At 37.9% G+C, this 26,741-nt stretch overlaps 1 protein-coding gene across 1 annotated transcript in view; it reads left to right on the top strand.

The window, feature by feature from the left end:
• LOC119522157 (serine/threonine-protein kinase WNK3-like) overlaps window positions 1-26,741 on the top strand; it is a 185,664-nt gene that overhangs the window by 48,111 nt on the left and 110,812 nt on the right. The gene's annotated exons all lie outside the window — the stretch shown is intronic.

Raw genomic sequence — 26,741 nt, 5'->3', positions numbered from 1 at the left:
AACCTCCTGAGGAACCACCAGACTGTCTTATACGGCAGCTGCACCATTTTACATTCCCACCAGCAGTGAATGAGTGTTCCTGTTTCTCCATATCTTTTCTGACACATGTAGTTTTCTGTTTTTTTAATAGTGGCCATTCTGGTAGGCATTGTGGTTTTGATTTGCATTTCCCTAATAGCTAGTGCTGTTGAGCATCTTTTCATGTGCTTTTTAGCCATTTGTATATCTCTTTGGATCAATGTCTATTGAAATATTTTGCCCATTTTTTAATTGGGTTGCTTGTCTTTTTATTGTTGAGTTGTAGGATTTTTTTCCTGTATAACATTTTATTATTAATACCTTGTAATATTGGTTTACAACTGTTGTCTCCCAGTGAGTAGGATGCCTTTTCGCTTTCTTGACAAACTCCTTTGTAGCACAAAAGTTTTTAATTTTGAGGAGATTCCATTTGTCTCTTTCTTCTTTCATTGCTTGTGCTTTGGGTGTAAAGTCTAAGAAACCATTGCCTACCCTAAGATCTTTTTGTTCTCTTTTTGTTTTTTGCATTTTTTATTGTGAACTTTAACATATATACATAACAGTGATAACTCTCAATGTATGATTTAACAAGTAGTTAGAGAGCAAATTTCAAAGAATGTCATGGGTCACAGTTCCACAACTTCAGCTGTTTTCATTATTGTAAAATATAAGATACATACAGAAAGGTGTTAACTTTCGATGTACAGCTTGACAAGCAGTTATATAGGTGGTAATTTCAAAAATTGTTATGGGTTACAGTTCCAGTTTCAGTTCTTTCCTTATTATGCAATATAAGGTATATACAGAAAGGTGAAGACTTCAAAGCACAATTGAACGAGTAGCTATAGAGCAAATTTCAAAGAATGTTATAGGTTACAGTTGCACCTTCAAGATATTCCAATACCCCAGCATCTAAAGATATATATATATATATTTATATAAAGTTTCAGTATTCATAGACCTTTGTTAAATTGTATGTTTTTGTTGCTACCCTTTCCTCTCATTAATCTCACTTAATCTGTTTCTCCATCTTCAGGGATGTCTAGGCAGTGAGCACCCTAACTTGTTCATATTGAAAGGGGGTGTTGACAGTATGGGGAAGAGGGCTGCATCTGATCATTGTTCTTAAAGAGGCTGTTGCCTCTGGGTTTTAGGACTTGTTTGGCATTGGAACACTCTAGTGGATTTAAGTTTCTGTGACATAAAACTTAGTGAGTTTATCTTTTATAGACTCTCAGGTAGGGACCTAAGTATTTGGGGACTGCTTTTGGTAAGGGTATGGCATACTGTGGCCATTTTGGATTGTCTAGCTGGAGCTTGCATAAAAGAAACCTCCAGGATAGCCTCTCGACTCTTATTTGGGGTCTCTCAGTCACTGTAACTTCAGCTTGTTACATTTCTTGTTCCCCCTTTTTGTCAAGTAGGCATTTTGAATCCCTCACTGTCAGGGCCAGGCTCATTCCTGGGAGTCATGTCCCTTGCCACCAGGGAGATTCATTCCCATGGAAGTCATGCCTGTCATGGGGGGGAGTAGTTAATGAATTTATTTGCCAAGCTGGGCTTAGAGAGAGAGGCCGCATCTGAGCGATAAGAGAGGTTCCCTGGAAGTACCCCTTAGGCATAATTATAGGAATGCTCAGCCTCCCATTTATAGCCCTAAAACAGTCATTTTCTTACATTATCTTCACTTAGTTGTACAATCATCATCACTCTCAACCTTAAACAATTATTATAACATAAAACATCCCAGAGCTCTTATTAGTATTTGTGTAGTGTTGGAAAGATATTTCTATTAAATATAGTCTATAATATATAATATGTAATGGGTAGTTTTTCCATATACCACTCTTTTGTTAACTCTCTGCACCAGTGTCATACCTTATAAGTATATCATGCTAACATTTATTTAGCTTTGTGGTGCTACTCTGTGGGTTACATGCCTTTAAACAATCATTTACGAGCATGTTCGCCTTCAATGTGTCACTGATACTTAAAATCCCATTAACGAACCATAGTCACACCTGACCATTCCCATACCATTAAATTCCTCATTATCATATCTGTACATATTAGATTATCATTCCCCCTTCACTAGCTTCTGACTATCTCTAGGTCCTCTGTATTCTACATTATAAGACACTTATTTTACATTTTTCACGGAGTTCACATTACTGGTAACATACAATCTCTCTCCTTTTATGTCTGGCTTATTTCACTCAGTGTTATGTCTTCAAGGTTCAACTATGTTGTCATGTTTCATGACCTCTTTCCTTCTTACTGCTGTGTAGTATTCCATTGTATGTGTATACCACATTTTGTTTATCCACTCATCTGTTCAAGGACATTTGGATTGTTTCCATCTCTTGGCAATTGTGAACAGTGCTACTCTGTACATTGGTGTGCATATATCTGTTTGTGTCACTGCTTTCAGATCTTCTGGGTATATATTGAGAAGTGAAGTTGCTGGATCATAGGGTAACTTGATATCTAGTTTTCTGAGGAACCATCAAACTGTCTTCCACAGTGGCTGTACCATTCTACAGTCCCAGCAGCAATGAATAAGAGTTCCAGTTTCTCCACATCCTCTCCAGCATTTGTAGTTTCCTGTTTGTTTCATGGCAGCCATTCTTATTGGTGTGAAATATCTCATTGTGGTCTTGATTTGTATTTCCCTAATAGCTAGTGAAGATGAACATTTTTTCATGTGTTTTTTAGCCATTTGTATTTCCTCTTTGGAGAAATGTCTTTTCCTATCTTTTGCCAGTTTTATGATTGGGCTGTTTGTACTATTGTCATTGAGTTGTAGGATATCTTTATATATGCAAGACATCAGTCTCTTACTAGATACATGGTTTCCAAATATTTTTTTCCCATTGAGTTGGCTGCTTCTTCACCTTTTTGACAAATTCTTTTGAGGTACAGAAGCTTTTAAGTTCGAGGAGTTCCCATTTATCTATTTTTTCTTTCATTGCTTGTGCTTTGGATTTATGGTCTAAGAAGCAATCTCCTAATACTTGGTCTTGAAGATGTATCCCTACATTATCTTCTAGGGGTTTTATGGTACTCTTATATTGAGGTCTTTGATCCACTTTGAGTTTTTTTTTGTGTAGGGTGTGATGTGTAGGTCCTCTTTCATTCTAATGCATTTGGATATCCACTTCTCCCAGCCCCGTTTGTTGAAGAGACTGTGATGTCCTAGTTCAGTGGGTTTGGGGTCCTTATCAAAAATCATTTGGCCGTAGATCTGGGGATCTGTTTCCGAATTCTTAATTCAATTCCATTGATCAGTATGCCTGTCTTTGTACCAATACCCTGCTGTTTTGACTACTGTGGCGTTATAGTAGGCTTCAAAGTCAGAAAGTGTAAGTCCTCCCACTTCGTCTTTTTTTAGAATATATTTAGCAATTTGAGGTTTTTAGCAGTTTAAGATTATCGCTTCTCTCTTGCTGCTTTCAGAACTTTCTCCTTCTCTTCAGCATTTAATAGTCTGATCAGAATATGTCTCAGAGTGAGTTTATTTTGATTTACTCTATTTGGAGTTCATTGGGCCTCTTTGATTTGTATATTTATGTCATTTAGAAGGGTTGGGAAGTTTTCCCCAACAATGTCTTTGACTACTCTTCCTAGCCCTTTACTCTTCACCTTCTGGAATACCAGTGTTTCTTATATTTGTGCACTTCATGTTGTCCATAATTTCCTGAAATCCATTCCAAAGTTTTCAGTTTTTTTCACCATTTGTTCTTTTGTGCTTTCGCATTCCATTTTCTGCCCTCAAGTTCCCTAATTCTTTCCTCTGCCTCTTCAAATCTGCTGTTACATGTCTCGAATATTTTAAATTTGATTAGTACAATCTTTTATTTCCATAAGATCCGCTATTTTTTAAATTTACTCTTGCAAAGTTTTCTTTATGCTCTTCTAGGGTCTTTTTGGTGTCCTTTATATCCTTAGCCATGACATTGATGTTTGTGTGTACTTCTTTGATTAATTGCTCCACATTTTGTGTCTCCTCTGGCTTTTTAGTTTGTACGTTCGGGTTGTCCATACCTTCTGGTTTCTTCATATGCTTTATAGTTTTCTGTTGTTTTTGGCCTCTAGGCATTTGGTTATCTTGATAGGGTTTTTTAGGATATGCAGGGTTATTTGAACATTTATCTATAATTTGGCAGAGCTTCAGGTTCGTGGAGTGCACGGTCCCTGTCCTACCTACCAGCAGATGGCACTCTTGAGCCACCTCTTTTTCTCAAGCCAGTTCTCCCCCAATTTTGTCTGTACACTGAGTGGGGGTCCAAACCATGTGGAAATCCAATCAGTGCACCAATTTTCTGTGTGCACTGGGTACTGTCAGTACTGTGGGTGGGGGGCATGACTTGTGCTGTTTGGCAGAGAGTCCGTTCCAGGATACAGTGTTCCCAGCCATTCCCCGTGCTACAGGTAGAGTACTCTGGGGATTTAGAGCTGCACATCTCACCTTCCTGCTCAAATGCCCCACAATCCCTGTCTGTCATGCACCTGTGAGTCCCTGGGATTGGCGGAGGGCTCCTAGTACTTCTGTGTGGTGCCCTTGCCTATATGCTGTGCACACCATGGGTTTCTGTCAAGGAAGGGCGGATACTGTCAGAAGTCAGCTGAATCATGAATTCCCTCAACAGAGCTCTTAGCCCTGGGGTTGTGAAGGATTATCTCCCCAGCTAGCCGCTGAGATGGGACTTAGAAAGCCGCTCGCGCTGTGCTCAGAGGCCAGTCTGCAGCTCAGCAGCTGTGGGGTTGTGAAGGGTTATCTCCTCAGCCAGCTACTAAGATTGCTACACGGGGTGTGGAAAGCTGCCCCCTCCATGCTTGTCGGCCTGCTCCAACCTCCAGTCCCTGGCATGGGGGTTCTTGGCCGTGTGTCTGCAAAGGGTTATCATCCCAGCCAAATGCTAAGGAGGGTGAGCTCATTAGCTGGCTCCAACCGCCCATTCCCTGGTGGTGTTCCAGGCCAAACACTCACCTGTTTTAAATGCAGTCTCTCAGCTTCTCCAGCTACGTACTCACTATGTGGTGTAGAAGTCCCTGCCCAGCCAGTGGAACCCTGGAACTGCTGTTCTGAAGCACTTCGTCCTTTATCTAGTGTTTTTCTTGGAGGAGAATTTTGCTTTGTCTTTGTTAATCCACCATCTTCCCAGAAGCTTACCATAACATCTTGAAGATGCTACCTGTTCTATTTTGCTAATGCTGCCGGGATGCAAAACACCAGAAATGGATCGACTTTTATAAAGGGGGTTTATATGGTTACACAGTTACAGTCTTAAGGCCAAAAAGTGTCCAAGGTAAGTCATCAACAGTCGGGTACCTTCACTGGAGGATGGCCAGTGGTGTCCGGAAAACCTCTGTTAGCTGGGAAGGCATGTGGCTGGCGTCTGCTCCAAAGTTCTGTTTCCAAAATGGCTTTCTCCCAGGATGTTCCTCTCTAGGCTGCAGTTCCTCAAAAATGTCACTCTCGGTTGCTCTTGGGGTGTTTGTCCTCTCTCAGCTTCTCCGGAGCAAGAGTCTGCTTTCAATGGCTATCTTCAAACTGTCTCTCATCTGTACCTACTCTCTCAGCTTCTGTGCATTCTTCGAAGTGTCCCTCTTGGCTGTAGCAAGCCCGCTCCTTTTGTCTGAGCTTATATAGTACTCCAGTAAACTAATCAAGGCCCATGCTGAATGAGCAGGGCCACACCTCCATGGAAATTTTCCAATCAGAGTTATCACCCACAATTGGGCGGGGCACATTTCCATGGAAACAACCTAATCCAAATGTTCCAGTTTAATCCCCATTAATATGTCTGCCCCCACAAGATTGCATCAAAGAACATGGCTTTTTCTGGGGAACATAATATATACAAACTGGTACATACCTTCATTTTCTTCTAGGAATTTTATGGTCCTGGTTTTATATTTACGTCTTTGATCCATTTAGAGTTAAATTTCATATAAGGTGTGAGATAGACGTTCTCTTTCATTCTTTTGGATATGGGTATCAAGTTCTCCCAGCTCCATTTGTTCAAGAGACTGTTCTGTCCCAGTTAAATGAACTTGGTACCCTTGTCAAACATCAATTGGCCATAGATGTGAGGGTTTGTTTCTGAACTCTCAATTTGAGTCTTTTGGTCAATATATCTATCTTTATGCCAGAACCATGCTGTTTTGACCACTGTAGCTTTGCAATATGCTTTATCACCAGGAAGCGTGGTCCTCTAACTTTGTTCTTCTTTTTCAAGATGTTTTTGTCTATTTAGGGCCCCTTACCCTTCCAAAATAAATTCAACAAATTGGCTTTTCCATTTCTGCAAAGTAGGCCATTGGAATTTTGATTGGGATTTTGTTGACTCTCTAAGTCAATTTGGGTAGAATTGACATCTTAACAATGTTTAATCTTCCAGTCTATGAACACAGAATGCCCTTCCATTTATTAGCTCTTCTTTGGTTTCTTTTAGCAATGTTTTATAGTTTTCTGTTTACAAGTCCTTTGCATCCTTGGTTAAGTTTATTCCTAGATATTTGATTTTTTTAGTCACTATTGTAAATGGAATTTTTTTCTTGATTTGCTCTTCAGATTGCTAATTACTAGTGTGTAGAAACACTACTGATTTTGGTGTGCTAATCTTGTACCCTATCACTTTGCTGAACTCGTTTATTAGCTTTAGTAGCTTTGTTTTAGATTTTTTGGGACTTTCTGTATATAGGATCATGTCACCTGAAAACAGTGAACATTTTACTTCTTCCTTTCCAAATTGGATGATTTCATTTCTTATTCTACTCTAAGTGCTCTAGGTAGAATTTCTAACACAATGTTGAATAACAGTGGTGACAGTGGGCATCCTTGTCTTGTTTTAGATCTTAGAGGGAAAGCTTTCAGTCTTTCACCATTGAGTATGATGTTAGCTGTAGGTTTTTCATATATGCCCTTTATCATGTTGAGGAATTTGCACTCTATTCCTATCTTTTGAAGTGTTTTTATCAAGAAAGGATGTTGGATTTTGTCAAATGCCTGTTCTGCCTCGATTGAGATGATCATGTGGGTTTTCCCTTTTGATTTGTTAAGGTGGTGCATTATATTAATTGATTTTTCTTGTGTTGAGCCACCCTTTTATACCTATGATAAAATCCACTTGATCATTTTTAGTGTATTGTTTGATTTTATTTGCTAGTATTTTCTTGAGGATTTCTGCCTCTATATTCATTAGAGGAATTCGTCTTTAATTTTCTTTTCTTGTGGTATCTTTATCTGGCTTTGGTCAGGTTGATGTTGGCTTCATAGAATGAATTAGGTAATGTTCCCTCCTGTTCAATTTTTTTAGAACAGGATTGCTATTAATTCTTCTTGGAATGAATGATTGCTGAATTCACCTGTGACTCCATCTGGTCGCAAGCGTTTCTTTGTTGTGAGGTTTTTGTTGACTGATTCAGTCTCTTTAATGTAAGTGGTCTGTTGAGGTCTTCTGTTTCTTCTAGAGTCAGTGTAGGTTGTTTGTGTGTTTCTAGGAATTTGTCCATTTCTTCTAAGTTGTCTGATTTGTTGGCATACAGTTGTTCATGGTATCCTTTTATGATACTTTTTATTTCTGTGGGGTCAGTAGTAATGTCCTCCATCTCATTTCTTATTGTACTTATTTCTGTCTTCTGTGTTTTTTCCTTTATCAGTCTAGCTAAGGGTTTGTCAATTTTATTGATCCTCTGAAAGAACCACCTTTTGGTTTTGTAATTCTCACTATTGTTTTTTGTTGTTGTTGTTCTCAATTTCATTTATTTCTACTCATATTTATTATTTCTTCTGCTTGCTTTGGGGTTAGTTTGCTGTTTTTATTCTTGTTACCACAGGTGTGCCATCTGGTCTGTGATTTTAGCTCCTCCTTTCTTCTTAATGTAGGCATTTAGGACAATAAATTTCCCTCTCAGCACTGCTTTCGCTGCATCCCACAAGTTTTGATATGTTGTGTTCTCATTTTCATTCATCTCCAGATATTTGCTGATTTCTCTTGTAATTTCTTTTTTGACCTGCTGATTGTTTAAGTGTGTTGTTCATATATTTGTGAATTTTCTAGTTCTCTGCTTGTTACTGATTTCCAGCTTCATTCCGTTTTGGTCAGAGTAAGCCCTCTGGATAATTTCAATCTTTTAAAATTTACTGAGCCTTGTTTTTTGACTCAACATGTAGTCTGTCCTAGGCAATGACCATGAGCCCTTGAGAAGAATGTATATCCTGCTGTTTTCGGGTACAATGTTCTGTATATGTTTGTTAGGTCTTATATTGTTCAAGTTCTGTTTCCTTTTTGATCCTCTGTCTAGATGGTCTATTTATTGATGAGAATGGTGTATTGAAGTTTCCAACTATTATTGTAGATACGTGTATTTCTCTCTTCAGTTTTGCCAGTGTTTGCCTCATGTATTTTGGGGCACCCTGGTTAGATGTACAAATATTTTTGATTGTTATTTCTTGGTGGATTTCCCTTTTTGTTAATATATAGTGTCCTTTGTCTCTTATAACAGTTTTGCATTTAAAGTCTATTTTGTCTGATATTAGTATAGGTACCCCATCTATTTTTTGGTTACCATTTGCTGGAATATCTTTTTCCAACCTTTCACTTGCAACCCATTTGTTTCCTTGGGTCTAAGGTGTATCTCTTGTAGACAACATATAACTGGATCATACCTTTTTTTATCCATTTTTCCAATCTATGTCTTTTGACTGTGGAGTTTAATCCATTGACATTCAATGTTATTATTGTAAAGGCAGTATTTACTTCAACCATTTTATCCTTTGGTTTTTATACATCATATCTCATTTTCATCTCTCTTTTTACCATTTTAGTTACCCTTACTGATAATCTTCATTTCTATACTCTCCTCCAAGCCTCTCTCTCCTGTCTTTTCCTTTAAGCCTGCAGAACTCCCTTTAGTATTTCTTGTAGAGCTGGTCTCTTGTTTACAAATTCCGTCAGTTTTTGTTTATCTGTGAATATTTTTAACTCTCCCTCATTTTTGAAGGTAAGTTTTGCCAGATTAAGAATTATTGGCTGGTAGTTTTTCTCTTTCAGAACATTAAATATATCATACTACTGCCTTCTTGCCTCCATTGTTTCTGATGAGAAATTGGCACTTAAGTCTTATTGCGGCCTGTTATATGTGACAAATTGCTTTTCTCTGGCTGCTTTCAGAATTCTCTCTTCATCTTTAGCATTTGACATTTTGACTGAGAAGTGTCTTGGAGTAGGACTATTTGGATTTATTCTGTTTGGATACATTGTGCTTCTTGAACGTGTATATTTATGTCTTTCATAAGAGTTGGGAAATTTTCAGTCATTATGTCCTCAGATACTCTTTCTGGCCCTTTTCCCTTCTCTCCTCCATCTGGGACACCTATGATGCATGTGTTTTTGTTCTTTGTGCTTTCATCTGGTTCTCTGGGACTCTGCTCAATTTTCTCTATTCTTTTTTCTCTCTATTATTCTTTCTGTGGGATGTTGATTATTCTTTCTTCTAGTTTCCTGATTCTTTCTTTTGCCTGTTCAAATCTGCTGTGGTATGCCTCTAGTGTATTTTAAATTTCTTCTATTGAGCTTTTCATTCCCATAAGTTCTGTTATTTTCCTGTTGATACTTTCAAATTCTTCTTTATGTTCTCCCAGTGGCTTCTTATTTTATTTTATTTATTTTATTTTTTTATAATCATTTTATTGAGATATATTCACATACCACGCAGTCATACAAAACAAATCGTACTTTCGATTGTTTACAGTACCATTACATAGTTGTACATTCATCACCTAAATCAATCCCTGACACCTTCATTAGCACACACACAAAAATAACAAGAATAATAATTAGAGTGAAAAAGAGCAATTGAAGTAAAAAAGAACACTGGGTACCTTTGTCTGTTTGTTTCCTTCCCCTGTTTTTCTACTCATCCATCCATAAACTAGACAAAGTGGAGTGTGGTCCTTATGGCTTTCCCAATCCCATTGTCACCCCTCATAAGCTACATTTTTATACAACTGTCTTCGAGATTCATGGGTTCTGGGTTGTAGTTTGATAGTTTCAGGTATCCACCACCAGCTACCCCAATTCTTTAGAACCTAAAAAGGGTTGTCTAAAGTGTGCGTAAGAGTGCCCATCAGAGTGACCTCTCGGCTCCTTTTGGAATCTCTCTGCCACTGAAGCTTATTTCATTTCCTTTCACATCCCCCTTTTGGTCAAGAAGATGTTCTCCGTCCCACGATGCCGGGTCTACATTCCTCCCCGGGAGTCATATTCCACGTTGCCAGGGAGATTCACTCCCCTGGGTGTCTGATCCCACGTAGGGGGGAGGGCAGTGATTTCACCTTTCAAGTTGGCTTAGCCAGAGAGAGAGGGCCACATCTGAGCAACAAAGAGGCATTCAGGAGGAGACTCTTAGTCACAACCATAGGGAGGCCTAGCCTCTCCTTTGCAGCAACCGTCTTCCCAAGGGTAGAACCTGTGGTAGAGAGCTCAACCCATCAAACCACCAGTCCCCTATGTCTGTGGTCATGTTAGCAACCATGGAGGTGGGGTAGGCGAATACCCCTGCATTCTCCACAGGCTCCTCAAGGGGGCACTACATCTTTTTTTTTTCCTTGTTTTTTTTTTTTTTTTTTTTAACTTTCCCTTCTTTTTTAAATCAACTGTATGAAAAAAAGTTAAAAAGAGAACAAACATACAATAAAAGAACATTTCAAAGAGACCATAACAAGGGAGTAAGAAAAAGACAACTAACCTAAGATAACTGCTTAACTTCCAACATGTTCCTACTTTACCCCAAGAAAGTTACCTAATATAGCAACATTTCTGTGAACTTGCTCCTACTATATCCATCAGAAATTAACAGACCATAGTCATTCCTGGGCATCCCCAGAACGTTAAATAGCTTATCTGTTCTTCTTGGATTATTGTTCCCCCTTCCTTAATTGCTCTCTATTGCTAGTTCCCCTACGTTCTACATTATAAGCCATTTGTTTTACATTTTTCAAAGTTCACATTAGTGGTAGCATATAATATTTCTCTTTTTGTGCCTGGCTTATTTCGCTCAGCATTATGTCTTCAAGGTTCATCCATGTTGTCATATGTTTCACGAGATCGTTCCTTCTTACTGCCGCATAGTATTCCATCGTGTGTATATACCACATTTTATTTATCCACTCATCTGTTGAAGGGCATTTGGGTTGTTTCCATCTCTTGGCAATTGTGAATAATGCTGCTATGAACATTGGCGTGCAGATATCTGTTCGTGTCACTGCTTTCCGATCTTCCGGGTATATACCGAGAAGTGCAATCGCTGGATCGAATGGTAGCTCTATATCTAGTTTTCTAAGGAACTGCCAGACTGACTTCCAGAGTGGCTGAACCATTATACAGTCCCACCAACAGTGAATAAGAGTTCCAATTTCTCCACATCCCCTCCAGCATTTGTAGTTTCCTGTTTGTTTAATGGCAGCCATTCTAACCGGTGTTAGATGGTATCTCATTGTGGTCTTAATTTGCATCTCTCTAATAGCTAGTGAAGCTGAACATTTTTTCATGTGTTTCTTGGCCATTTGTATTTCCTCTTCAGAGAACTGTCTTTTCATATCTTTTGCCCATTTTATAATTGGGCCGACTGTACTATTGTCATTGAGTTGTAGGATTTCTTTATATATGCAAGATATCAGTCTTTTGTCAGATACATGGTTTCCAAAAATTTTTTCCCGTTGAGTTGGCTGCCTCTTTACCTTTTTGAGAAATTCCTTTGAGGTGCAGAAACTTCTAAGCTTGAAGAGTTCCCATTTATCTATTTTCTCTTTTGTTGCTTGTGCTTTGGGTGTAAAGTCTAGGAAGTGGCCGCCTAATACAAGGTCTTGAAGATGTTTTCCTACATTATCTTCTAGGAGTTTTATGGTACTTTCTTTTATATTGAGATCTTTGGTCCATTTTGAGTTAATTTTTGTGTAGGGGGTGAGGTAAGGGTCCTCTTTCATTCTTTTGGATATGGATATCCAACTCTCCCAGCCCCATTTGTTGAAAAGACCATTATGACTCAGTTCAGTGACTTTGGGGGCCTTATCAAAGATCAGTCGGCCATAGATCTGAGGGTCTATCTCCCAATTCTCAATTCGATTCCATTGATCTATATGTCTATCTTTGTGCCAGTACCATGCTGTTTTGGCAACTGTGGCTTTATAATAAGCTTCAAAGTCAGGGAGTGTAAGTCCTCCCACTTCGTTTTTCTTTTTTAGAGTGTCTTTAGCAATTCGAGGCATCTTCCCTTTCCAAATAAATTTGATAACTAGCTTTTCCAAGTCTGCAAAGTAGGTTGTTGGAATTTTGATTGGGATTGCATTGAATCTGTAGATGAGTTTGGGTAGAATTGACATCTTAATGACATTTAGCCTTCCTATCCATGAACATGGAATATTTTTCCATCTTTTAAGGTCCCCTTCTATTTCTTTTAGTAGAGTTATGTAGTTTTCTTTGTATAGGCCTTTTACATCTTTGGTTAAGTTTATTCCTAGGTACTTGATTTTTTTAGTTGCTATTGAAAATGGTATCTTTTTCTTGAGTGTCTCTTCAGTTTGTTCATTTCTAGCATATAGAAACATTACTGACTTATGTGCATTAATCTTGTATCCCGCTACTTTGCTAAATTTGTTTATTAGCTCTAGTAGCTGTCTCGTCGATTTCTCAGGGTTTTCTAGATATAAGATCATATCATCTGCAAACAATGACAGTTTTACTTCTTCTTTTCCAATTTGGATGCCTTTTATTTCTTTGTCTTGCCGGATTGCCCTGGCTAGCACTTCCAGCACAATGTTGAATAACAGTGGTGATAGCAGGCATCCTTGTCTTGTTCCTGATCTTAGAGGGAAGGCTTTCAGTCTCTCTCCATTGAGTACTATGCTGGCTGTGGGTTTTTCATATATGCTCTTTATCATGTTGAGGAAGTTTCCTTCAATTCCTACCTTTTGAAGTGTTTTTATCAAAAAGGGATGTTGGATTTTGTCAAATGCTTTTTCAGCATCTATTGAGATGATCAATTGATTTTTCCCTTTTGACTTGTTAATGTGTTGTAATACATTGATTGATTTTCTTATGTTGAACCATCCTTGCATGCCTGGAATAAACCCCACTTGGTCATGGTGTATGATTTTTTAAATGTGTCTTTGGATTCGATTTGCAAGTATTTTGTTGAGGATTTTTGCATCTATATTCATTAGGGAGATTGGCCGGTAGTTTTCCTTTTTTGTAGCATCTTTGCCTGGTTTTGGTATTAGATTGATGTTAGCTTCATAAAATGAGTTAGGTAGTGTTCCATTTTCTTCAATGTTTTGAAAGAGTTTGAGTAAGATTGGTGTCAGTTCTTTCTGGAAAGTTTGGTAGAATTCCCGTGTGAAGCCATCTGGCCCTGGGCATTTATTTGTGGGAAGATTTTTGATGACTGATTGGATCTCTTTGCTTGTGATGGGTTGGTTGAGGTCTTCTATTTCTTCTCTGGTCAGTCTAGGTTGTTCATATGTTTCCAGGAAATTGTCCATTTCCTCTACATTATCCAGTTTGTTGCCATAAAGTTGTTCATAATATCCTCTTATAATTTTTTAAATTTCTTCAGGATCTGCAGTTATGTCACCTTTTTCATTCATTATTTTGTTTATATGGGTCTTCTCTCTTTTTGATTTTGTCAGTCTAGCTAGGGGCTTGTCAATCTTGTTGATCTTCTCAAAGAACCAACTTTTGGTGATATTTATCCTCTCTATTGTTTTTTTGTTCTCTATGTCGTTTATTTCTGCTTTAATCCTTGTTATTTCTTTTCTTCTACTTGGTTTAGGATTGGTTTGCTGTTCATTTTCTAGCTTCTTCAGTTGATCCATTAGTTCTTTGATTTTGGCTCTTTCTTCCTTTTTAATATATGCGTTTAGTGCTATAAATTTCCCCCTTAGCACTGCTTTTGCTGCATCCCATAGGTTTTGGTATGTTGTGTTCTCATTTTCATTCGTCTCTATATATTTAGCAATTTCTCTTGCTATTTCTTCTTTAACCCACTGATTGTTTAGGAGTGTGTTGTTTAACCTCCAGGTATTTGTGAATTTTCTAAGTCTCTGATGGTTATTGACTTCTAATTGTATTCCATTGTGGTCAGAGAATGTGCTTTGAATAATTTCAATCTTTTTAAATTTATTGAGGCTTGTTTTATGTCCCAGCATATGATCTATTCTGGAGAAAGTTCCGTGAGCACTAGAAAAGTATGTGTATCCTGGTGATTTGGGATGTAATGTCCTGTAGATGTCTGTTAAATCTAATTCATTTATCAGATTGTTTAGGTTTTCAATTTCCTTATTGGTCTTCTGTCTGGTTGATCTATCTATAGGAGAGAGTGATGTGTTGAAGTCTCCCACAATTATTGTGGAAACATCAATTGCTTCCTTTAGTTTTGCCAGTGTTTCTCTCACGTATTTTGTGGCACCTTGATTGGGTGCATAGACATTTACGATTGTTATTTCTTCTTGCTGAATTGCCCCTTTTATTAGTACGTAGTGGCCTTCTTTGTCTCTCAAAACATCCCTGCATTTGAAGTCTATTTTATCTGAGATTAATATTGCTACACCTGCTTTCTTTTGGCTGTAGCTTGCATGAAATATTTTTTTCCATCCTTTCACTTTCAGTTTCTTTGTGTCCCTGTGTCTAAGATGAGTCTCTTGTATGCAACATATTGATGGTTCATTTTTTTGATCCATTCTGCGAATCTATATCTTTTAATTGGGGAGTTTAATCCATTTACATTCAACGTTATAACCGTGAAGGCATTTCTTGAATCAGCCATCTTATCCTTTTGTTTATGTTTCTCATATTTTTCCCCTCTGTCTATTAATATCTTTTATTGTACCCATACCGAATCTCTTTTGCACTGAACCTTTCTCCAAGTCTCTCTGTCCTTTCTTTGTTTCTCTGTCTGTAGGGCTCCCTTTACTATCTCCAGTAGGGCAGGTCTCTTGTTAGCAAATTCTCTCAGCATTTGTTTGTCTGTGAAAAATTTAAGCTCTCCCTCAAATTTGAAGGAGAGCTTTGCTGGATAAAGTATTCTTGGTTGGAAATTTTTCTCACTCAGAATTTTAAATATATCGTGCCACTGCCTTCTTGACTCCATGGTGGCTGCTGAGTAGTCACTACTTAGTCTTATGCTGTTTCCTTTGTATGTGGTGAATTGCTTTTCTCTTGCTGCTTTCAGAACTTGCTCCTTCTCTTCTGTGTTTGACAGTGTGATCAGTATATGTCTCGGAGTGGGTTTATTTGGATTTATTCTATTTGGGGTTCGCTGAGCATTTATGATTTGTGTATTTATGTTGTTTAGAAGATTTGGGAAGTTTTCCCCAACAATTTCTTTGAATACTCTTCCTAGACCTTTACCCTTTTCTTCCCCTTCTGGGACACCAATGAGTCTTATATTTGGACGTTTCATATTATCTATCATATCCCTGAGGTCCATTTTGATTTTTTCAATTTTTTTCCCCATTCTTTCTTTTATGCTTTCATTTTCCATTCTGTCATCTTCGAGGTCACTGATTCGTTGTTCAACTTCCTCTAGTCTTGTACTATGAGTGTCCAGAATCTTTTTAATTTGGTCAACAGTTTCTTTAATTTCCATAAGATCATCCATTTTTTTATTTAGTCTTGCAATGTCTTCTTTATGCTCTTCTAGGATCTTCTTGATTTCCTTCATATCCCGTACTATGGTCTCATTGTTCATCTTTAGTTCTTTGAGTAGCTGCTCTAGGTGCTGTGTCTCTTCTGATCTTTTGATTTGGGTGCTTGGGCTTGGGTTATCCCTATCGTCTGGTTTTTTCATATGCTTTATAATTTTCTGTTGTTTTTGGCCTCGTGGCATTTGCTGAACTTGATAGGGTTCTTTTAGGATTTGTAGACCAATTGAAGTCCTTATCTCTAATTTATCAGATCTACAGCTTCGTGGAGTACACTTTCTCTAACTAACCAGCAGGTGGCGTCCACGAGCCACCTGTTCTCCACAAGCCAGTTCTCCCCTGCTTAGCCTTTTTGGTGAGTGGGGGAGTGAGTCTTGTGGGGTCCAATTGGTGTACCAAGCTTGCGTGTGTAGTTGGTGTTGCCTGCCCTGTATATGGGGCGTGTTTCTGGGCAGTCAGGGAGGGGGGGATGGCTCTAACAATCAAATCTCCCTGGTGATCCTAGAGTTTTAAGGCTGCTGCAATAGTCTAATCCTTCAGTTCAGTCCTGCCACAGTTTGTCTCTGCCACTGACCCACAAGTCCTTGGTATTGGCGTATGGCTCCTGAGACTTGCAAGTGGGCCCCTCTTCCAGGCCGTGCACCCCGGGTCCTCTGTTGAGGGATGACTGTGCTATGTCACAGGTGAGTGCTGTCCCACCAGGGCAGTTCTGGGCTGCTGGGCTGTGTAGGGAGGCTCCCAGTCTGCTGAAATGATGGCTGAATGGGGCTTTGTTAATTCACACTGCTCTACCTTCCCAACTCTGGGACAATCAGCTGAGGTTGCAGGGAAGGCTAATGTCCATGCCCAGTTTTGTGATGTGTGCCTGTTATTTGAAGCACTTCCTTCACACTGGGTTGTCTGGGGCAGTTCTGGGCTATGGGGCTGGCGATGGGCAGGAGTGTTTCCTGTCCACCAGGATGATGGCTGTGAGCGGACACCCCCGTTTTCTTGGGAAGTTGTGGTGTTTAGTGAATTTTCTCAGCCACTGGATTATTGCGTTTTGTCTCAGAGCTCTCCTAGTTGTGCTCTTGACTTGACCTGCCCAAATTGCAAGTCTTTGAAGCTTTCTGTATTGGGCTTCTTAGAGTAATTGTTTTAGAAAAAGAAAAAAGGATTAAAAAAAAAGGGGCCCTCCTCAGAGATCTAATGGGTTATTGAAATGCTAAGAGACAAAGCAACCAGGGCCATTAAGGAAAGGTCCACATGGCAGAGAGATCAGCTTTTCTTCGGGATTTGCATATGCGCCTCAGGGCCCTTCCCCTTTCTATGTTCACCAGAACTCCAGAAATCCTCCGCTTTTATTTTGGAGTTTTTCGTGTTGTTTTTTTTTTCTCTATTCCTGTCTCCTCTCTGCTGGGCTGGCTGCTCTCAGATTCTCTGGTGTCTGGTCTCAGTCTATCTATGTTTGGAGTTTGGATCAGTAGAATGAGTTTCTGATAAGGGCTGCCACTGCAGTTCTCCCTTCTCCTTCCTGGAGCTGACAGCCCCTCCTCCCACGGGACTGAGCCTGGCAGGGAGGGTCGCGGGTCCCCTGGCCGCAAAAACTTACAGATTTCGCTGATCTCAGCAGTTCGACATTTTCATGAGTGTTGTATGAAGTATGCCCAAAGTCAGATTGCTCTGTGGTGTCCAGTCCACGCAGTTCCTGGCTTTCTACCTGCTTTCCTGGAGGAGTAACTAAAACATACAGCTCACCAGTCTGCCATCTTGCCCCGTCTCTACCCCCCCCTGCTTTTATGGAGTATCTTCACATTGCGCTCTGAGTCCACTGCCATTCAGAGCAACTCCTGAATCCAGGCAACGTGACTGTCTTCCATTTTCCTTGTAAGTAAGCCCTGAATAAAAAGTTCATGCCTCGGAACATGCCTGGTGTCTTCTTTGGCCTCTTTGCAGCAAAGGCCTCTTGGGCCATCACACTTTGAGACTATGCAAAGATTCTGTTTCTCCTCAAAACTGTCGCCCACTGATTTTGGCACTCATTGGTGTATCTTGCCTGTAACAGTTATTACCGTGATGTTCTAATGGTGAGCTTCTAGTTGCTACCTTCTTTTTCTTTTTATTGTTTGGAATTATCTTTTAGTTTTATGGGGTTTCTCCCTAAGTATGACTGTTAAGTTTCTGAAAACCCAGCTATAGGGAAATTTGTGGTTGAGGAACTTTAGAATATCTTGTTAGCAATAATGAGTATTATATACTTCCCACTTATGAAATTTAACATTGAACTTGTATTCAGGTACTTAATTTGAATATTTCTTTAATCCTTGCAATACCATATGCAGTATGGATTTTTAGTTTTCAGATGGTGGAACTGAGGCTTAGAGACATTAAGTGACTTGCTCAAAGTGATATAGTTGGGATTTGTGTTCCATCAATAATATATATATACAAATTATATATTTATATATGTTGTATATGTGCATATGTATATATATATACCATATACATGTTTTCATAGATGATTCGTGAATTCCCTACCATTTAGTTGTTTGAAGAAATCATCCTTTTATGTTTTTTAACTATTTTAGAACAAATGATTTCTTAAATGGACCCTGTTTAAAATAATATTCTTAACATTAAGCTGCTGAAGCTCAAGGGATACCAGTTAGTGTTCTTTTTTAAGGACCCTCCTTGGTGTGGTGGCCTCTGAAGAACAGTTGTATGATTGCTGTGGTTCAGTGTTGGACACATGGGGAAAATGACTTGTGCTAACTGAAATTGAGAAATACAGTTGTTAAGCCAGCTGTTCCAGTTGATCTGTAGGCTGGATACATGGGAAGCTAGATTATAATTGGAACCTGGTTTGGTGAATATAGAGTCAACAAAGGAACCGTATGTTCCTACATGTCCTCCTGCCAAGGCAGTAGACTGACCAAATAAACTCGATGCTAAGGTCCTGATGGGATGAGGATATCCTGTTTGTTTGACAATATTGGAGATAAGTGAACCTGTTATGTGGTTTGTCCTCCTTTCTGCATGTAATTTTTTTTTAGTTTTATTGAGATATATTCACATTCCATACAGTCATCCATGGTGTACAATCAGCTGTTCACAGTACCATCTTATAGTTGTGCATTCATTACCCCAGTCTATTTTTGAACATTTTCCTTACACCAGAAAGAATCACAATAAGAATAAAAAAATAAAAATAAAAATAGAACATCCAAATCACCCCCCCATCCCACCCTATTTTTCATTTAGGTTTTGTCCCCATTTTTCTACTAATCCATCCATATACTGGATAAAGGGATTGTGATCCACAGGGTTTTCACAATCACACTGTCACCCTTGTAAGCTACATTGTTACACAATCGTCTTCAAGAGTCAAGGCTACTGGGTTGGAGTTTGGTAGTTTCAGGTATTTACTTCTAGCTATTCCAATATATTAAAACCTAGAAAGTGTTATCTATATAGTGCATAAGAATGTCCACCAGAGTGACCTCTTGACTCCATTTGAAATCTCTCAGCCACTGAAGTGTTATTTCGTTTCATTTCACATCCCCCTTTTGGTCAAGAAGATGTTCTCAATCCCACGATGCCGGGTCCCGATTCATCCCCGGGAGTCATATCCTGCGTTGCCAGGGAGATTTACACCCCTGGGAGTCAGGTCCCACGTAGGGGGGAGGGCAGCGAGATCACCCACCAAGGTGGCTTAGTTAGAGAGGGCCACATCTGAACAACAAAGAGGCACTCAGGGGGAGACTCTTAGGCACAGTTATAAGCAGGTTTAGCCTCTCCTTTGTGCATGTTATTTTGACGGCTGTCGATGCACACTTTTCTTTAGGTATTAATACCATTGCTGTCCCAAAACTTCAACATGGCCAGACTATGATGATTATACCCTGATTTCTTGATTGATGCTTTGATTTCATTTAGCTTTAGTTTTGGTATGCTACAGTTATCTCTGCATGGAAAGTGGTCTGAGAATAAGATATCTGCAGCCATTGCTGTGAATACTGTTTCTGAGAGGCAGAATGATGAATTAGAAAGTTCTTGGTACTCAGAGTACAGGCAGACTTGCATTCCAGTGTTGACTGTGCCAGTTAGGTACCTTGGGCAAGCAAAGTAGCTTAACGTTTTGGAGCCCTAGGTTCTTACTTTTCTTTTAAAAGGTAAATATGTTAACTATTCAGACATATGAAAAAGAACCAGGAATAACATAATGGAACTTGTGTACCTATCACCCAGTTCATGAAATAAAACATTGAGGATTAGAGATAATGCACATGTATCTCTAAGTGTGCCTCTAGTGGCACATATTTGTGTGTTCAATAAATGGCAGTGATATGATATTAAGCAACCTCTTATTTATGAAGAATATCCATTAATAGAATGCTTTCTAAGTTAAACGCCATTTTGTAACAAGTTATTCTGTAATGCAGCTTTTTATTTCATTGTTGATGATTTCTTCCTTCTTTCACATCTGCAGAAACAGATCCATGCAGCCTTTTACCTGGCCGTGTAGTTCATTGTTGGTGTTTGCACTAATAGACATAGCTGGTAAGGTCATAGTTTACCTTTTGGAGGTGAAATGCTTCTTATCTTGAATAAATACATGTGCAGGTCAGTCATTTTGATATTGTGCCTTGCCTCAGGAAAGGTATTGTGTACATTTTTAGCATTCCATATATTAAAATAGATTAAGTGTTTAGTTAACATTCATAAAAGGACAGTATTTCTTTTTAAAATTGTGTGAAGTAGTTGAAATCTATTTGGTAAATTTGTATTTGACCTCTATTATATTTATCATCCATGTACATTTATATTTATAACACTGGGATATTAATATTTGATACTTTTTGGTGTTCTTACCTTGAGATAGCAAGATTTAGTGATCATTTTTTGTAGACTCTAATTTTCCTGACTTCTGACGATGGCTACTCCATTAGCTATTATTGTTCTATAGTTTGCCTTTTGTGGTTCATCATTGCTTTCTTGTGTAAGAATTCTACTCATTTGCTTATGTGTGAAGGCTACCTTATCAAAGTGGTTGTTATTAATGCAGTACTATGTATGTGTATGTTTAAAGCTGAAAGCTCTATTATAAGTATTTCCCTCTGGATTTTGGTTTACTTCCCACTCACTGAATTAGAAGTAGACTCTCAAAGATCTTGGCAGTGCCTTTTCAGTGGACTTTACCTCCACCAATATGTCTGGGGCAGCAGTTGTAATTTTTTAAAGTTGTTTACTCCTAATGCTGACTACTTTTGATCCACAGGATCAAAGGATGAAGTGGGATAGTTTAGCTTGGCACATGAAAGACCTGTATTCTTATAATTTAATCAGAAGTAATAAAAATTTATTCATTATTCTTCAGAGCAGATCTACTGTTCCATCATGAGTGGTTGACCTCTAGCTAATTATAGGGGCATTTGTAGGACTTATTAGTCATCTTAGGTTAGATAGAAAAGCATTAAACACCACTTGTTTCCAGGTCTCTTCTGAGTTTAATATTCCTTGCTTTTGTTCTTTGAGTTCCTTAATTTTTAAAAATCCTTAATGATTTACATGTGGAAGATGCAGTATTTTGTACTATTTACTCACCATTTATTGTTTGGTTACTGAAGTAGTCTAGTTTGGGATGAGAATGTAATTTTGCTGTTGTACTACTAGTGTACTACTAGTGTTGTTGGTTAATTTTGCTACTTAACTCTGCTTTCTGAAAAGCTGTTTCCTCAAGTATGCTACTAGAATAACAATACAATTAAATGCAGGCTTCAGTTTAACTACTTGTTATTTTGAGATTATATTGAAAATATGTAGATTGGCTTTGGGATATGTTCAAATTAGCAGGCTTTGCAATTTTTTAAATAAGTAAAATGTAAGGAAAAAAGGTGGGTGTAGCTTATAGATTAAACAAGATTATGATATACCCCTTTTATGTAAATTAAAAAATACTGATGTAAGATATAGAGGGGATGCTGGGAAGATGGCAGCTTGTATGCATAGTCATTTTCTTCCACTTTGAAGTCTCTTCTTTTGAGCTGGGCAGCTGCAGGGAGAGGTGTTAAGGAGGCTTTAGAGTTTTGCAAGGGGGAACTGGCATAGGATGTTTTTACCCTCTGGACCTGAAAGAGCCTCGCACCAGTAGTGGAGATTTGGGGAACAAGAATGGAGAGAGCCTAGTCTCTAGTGATCCATGGATCCCTGAGAGGAAGGGCAGCACTGTTTTCTATGGGAAAACCTGCGTATCTCCTTTCCTATTCCTCCCCTCAGAGGTGTGAGGGGACCTGAAAGACTGGTGGGCTGAGTCATTTCTACTCCAGAGAGTATGAGAGAGTAACCTAGCTTTTGCCATCTAGGAGGATAGGGAGCAAAAATATATTTGTCCTTGATGTCTGACAACATGTTGTCTGGCACAGAGCTGGTCCTCAGGGGAGAGGCTGCTGTATCTCCATCATTGATGGGATTGTCACTATATAATGAACCCCAGTGCCCTTGTGAGTAAGCAGAATTCCCACCAGAAGGGGACTGAAGGTGAGGAGAGAATAGTCACTTTCAGACCTGAATTAGTGACCTGGTTGATCAAATGGAAGAAGTATCTAAAATAGACATCTAGATATATCCTGGTGAATACCTAGATCACCAAGGAAAAAGACTTACAGTGCTAGAATACAGACTACAGATCATTAGGGGGAAAAGGCTGCACAACACAAGTATCTCCAATCAGCCAGGATATCATTCATCTGCCACAGTGAAAAAGATATTCATGGATATGCAAAGGCCATGTACTATGGAAAACTAGGCAACAGTTAAAAAGAATGAGGTTAGAACTATTTTACTGAAATGAATAAAGCTCTAAGACATATTGAATAAGTGGAATATTTGATGTAAGTGCTAAGAAAAGACTAGAGCTAGAAGAGACTTAATGCAAGGAAAAATATATTAATAATTTGGTTCTTTTATAAAGTTCTAGACCAGTTCAGCAAAACCTAGGCATTAGAGGACAGGGGATGGCAGTGGCCGGGGGATGGGCAATTCGGAGGTGTGTCTTCTACATGTCTCATCTATAGGGTGTGATGGAGAGAGGGGAAATCTTATTTTAGTTTTGTCTGTCTATTTATCTGCCTACCTACCTACCTATCTACCTACCTTCCTATCTATCCATCTACTATTTTTGGTGGGTGGGGGCTAGAGGCAGTAGGGAGAACTAATTGATAACTTTTTTTCTTTTTCTTTACATTTTTATTGTGAAATATATATACAGAACAGTGATAACTTTCAAAGTAGTTAGAGAACAAATTTCACAGAATATAACTTACTTTCTTATAATAGAGAAATGGGTTTGATTTTGAATGTCAGAAGATGGAAACTAACCACTAGTAAAAAGAAAAAATAACAGGTTAATAATACTGAGAAAGGAAACAACAAAGTAAAATAAATAAAAAGCATAAAATATGGCAGAAAGAGTAAAATTAAGTATATTTTTTGCTACACCAAATGTAGACATATTGCCTTTGCTTATTAAAAAACTGAGACTGTCAGGTGGGGTTAAAAGGCAAAACCCATATATGTTGTGTACTAAAAAATACTTAATGATAAAGATTTAAATTAAGGTACAAGCAAACAAAAAGAAAACAGGAGTGGCAATGTTAATATCCATCAGAGAGGGAGGAAGGCAAGGTTAAAACATTAAACGGGATATTATGAAATAATATACTGTATAGTTAAAGAAGATATATCAGAAGCCTGTGGGCACTGAAAACATTTGGCTAATAATTTAAACTGAGAACCTCTTAGAGTCTAGGAAAAATGGATAAACATATAGTCATAATGGGAAATTTCAGTGCATTTCTTTCAGAATAGGACACAGCTAGTAGACAAAAATTGGATAAATATAGAGGAAGTGAATAATATAATCCTCAAACTCCATTTGATGGATATATAGAACTTTATATCCTTCAAATAGGGAATATACAGTTTTTATACGTCTATGAGTCATTAAAAACTTTGGTTATATATGTGGCTCAAAGAAAACTGTAAGTTAAAGAAAAGAGATTTTATATTTTGCATTACTCAATAGAATTGGAAATAAATAATGAAATAAATGACCAAAAGAGTCTTAACTACTTGGAGATAAAGAAAACACACACCCCAAGATAACTTTTGGATCAAGGAGAAAATCAAAACTCAATTTATAAATTATCTGGAAAGCAATAAGAAAGAGAAGACATTACAACAAAACCAGTGATCCACAGCAAAAGCTGCACCCAGAAGAAAATTTATACCCTTAATTGTCTTCCTTATTAATGAACAATAACTAAAAATAAAAAAAATTTACTACTCGTTTTAAGAAATTAGGAAAATATCAACAAAAGAAAGGAAAAGAAGAGGGAATTAATAAAGATAATTGAAATTAATAAAAAATAAACATAAAATAGGATAAATACAATCGACTATTTTTGACTTTGAAAAGTGATTAATGAGCCTAATGAAGTCAAGAGGACAAAAATACACAAGAGAAGGAACAAGAAATGAAACATAGTAATGCTCTGAAGGAGATTAAAAGAATTATAAAAGAATATGATATGCAAATCTGATGACACATTTTCTCCATTTTAGTATGAAAAATTTCAAATATAGAGCAAAGTTGAAAGGCCTTTCTGAAAATATCCATAATACCCACCATCTAGATTCTACCATTAACATTGATAACAAATTTTAAATATTAGGTAATGGATTACTCCTTAACAAAATATGAATCCAAAATATACCCAAGACAAAATAGAAGAGTTAAATAGACCCATTACTAACAGAAGATATAGAAAGGTGATTTAAGATATTTTTTCCCTTAAACTAGCACAAGGAGACATATCCAAGAATAGGCTGTGCAGCATTATTTATAATAGAGAAAAATTAAAGTCAATCTAAATGTCCAATAGGTGAATGGAAAAATTGTAGTAAAGTCATACAATGGTATACTCTACAGTAATTTAAATAAAGTAGCACTATACATATCAAAATGGATGTGTATAAAAATAATATTGAGGAAAATAATTTGCAAAATGATATATACAACATGATAACCACCTCTATGAAGTTTTTTTTTTTCCTTTTTAATTTTTATTGGGATTGTTCAGATACCATACAATTATCCAAAGATCCAAAGTGTACAATTAGTTGCCCCTGGTACCCTCATACAGCTGTGCATCCATCACCACACTTAATTTTTGTTCAACTTTTAGAACCTTTTCATTACTCCAGACAAGAAATAAAGTGAAAGATGAAAAAACAAAAAAAGAAAAGGAAACTTGAATCCTTCCATATCCCTAACCAACCCCCCTCAATTGTTGACTCGTAGTGTTGGTATAGTACATTTGTTACTGTTTATGAAAGAATGTTGAAATACTACTAACTGTAGTATATAGTTTGCAATAGGTAAATATTTCTTCCCTATATGTTCCTCTATTATTAACTTCTAATTGTATTGTCATACATTTGTTCTGGTTCATGGAAGAGATTTCTAATATTTGTACAGTTAATCACAGACATTGCCCACCATAGGATTCAGTTTTATACATTCCCATCTTTTGATCTCCAACTTTCCTTCTGGTGACATATATGACTCTGAGCTTCCCCTTTCCACCTCATTCACGTACCATTTGGCACTGTTAGTTATTCTCGCGTCTTGCTACCGACACCTCTGTTCATTTCCAAACATTTAAGTTCATCCTAGTTGAACATTCTGCTCATACTAAGCAACCACTCCCCATTCTTAAGCTTCATCCTATATCTTGGTACCTTATATTTCATGTCTATGAGTTTACATATTATAATTAGTTCCTATCAGTGAGACCCTGCAGTATTTGTCCTTATGTGTCTGGCTTATTTCACTCAGTATATTGCCCTTGAGGTTTTGTCATCAACCCATTTTTTTTTAATATGGTTTTGTTCACACAGCATACATTCCATCCTAAGTAAATAATCGATGGTTCTCTGTATGGTCATATATTTATGTGTTCCGCACCTTCACCACTATCTATATAAGGGCATCTACATTTCTTCCACAAGGTAGGAGGGAGAGTCAAAGAAGGTAGAGAGGCAAAAGAAAGAGGAAAAAAAGAAAAAAAAATGACAGCTAGGAAGCAGCAAAAGGAAAAATAACCTTAAATCAAAGTAGAGTAAAGAGTCAGATAACACCACCAATGTCAAGTGGCTAACATGCCTCCCCTGTCCGCCCCCACTTAACTGCATTTACCTTGGTATATTGCCTTTGTTACATTAAAGGAAGCATAATACAATGATTCTGTTAGTTACTGTCTCTAGTTTACGTTGATTGCATCCCTCCCCCGATGCCTTTCTTTAACATTTTTAACACCTTGCAAGGTTGACATTTGCTTGTTCTCCCCATTTTTAACACCTTGCAAGGTTAACATTGGCTTGTTCTCCCTTGTAAAAGAACATACTTGTACATTTTATCACAATTGTTGAACACTCTAGATTTCAGTAAGTTACACAGTCCTAGTCTTTATCTTTCCTCCTTTCTTCTGGTGTCTCACATGCTCCCAACCTTCCTTTCTTAACCATATTCATAGTTATCTTTGTTCAGTGTACTTACATTGCTGTACTACCATCTCCCAAAATTGTGTTCCAAACCACACACTCCTGTCTTCTCCTATCACTCTGTAGTGCCCCCTTTAGTATTTCCTGTAGGGCAGGTGTCTTGTTCACAAAGTCTTTCATTGTCTGTCAGAAAATATTTTGAGGTCTCCCTCATATTTGAAGGACAGCTTTGCTGGATATGGGATTCTTGGTTGGTGGTTTTCCTCTTTCAGTGTCTTAAATATATCACACCACTTCCTTCTTGCCTCCATGGTTTCTGCTGAGAGATCCACACATAGTCTTATTAAGCTTCCTTTGTATGTGATGGATTGCTTTTGTCTTGCTGCTTTCAGGATTCTCTCTTTGTCTTTGACATTTGATAATCTGATTATTAAGCGTCTTGGCATAGGCCTATTCAGATCTATTCTGTTTGGAG

The sequence above is a fragment of the Choloepus didactylus genome, chromosome X (assembly GCF_015220235.1).
Source record: "Choloepus didactylus isolate mChoDid1 chromosome X, mChoDid1.pri, whole genome shotgun sequence".
NCBI classification, from domain to species: Eukaryota; Metazoa; Chordata; class Mammalia; order Pilosa; family Megalonychidae; genus Choloepus; species Choloepus didactylus.
The sequence above is the reverse complement of the archived record's forward strand: the minus strand, read 5'-3'. Positions and strand labels throughout refer to the sequence as shown.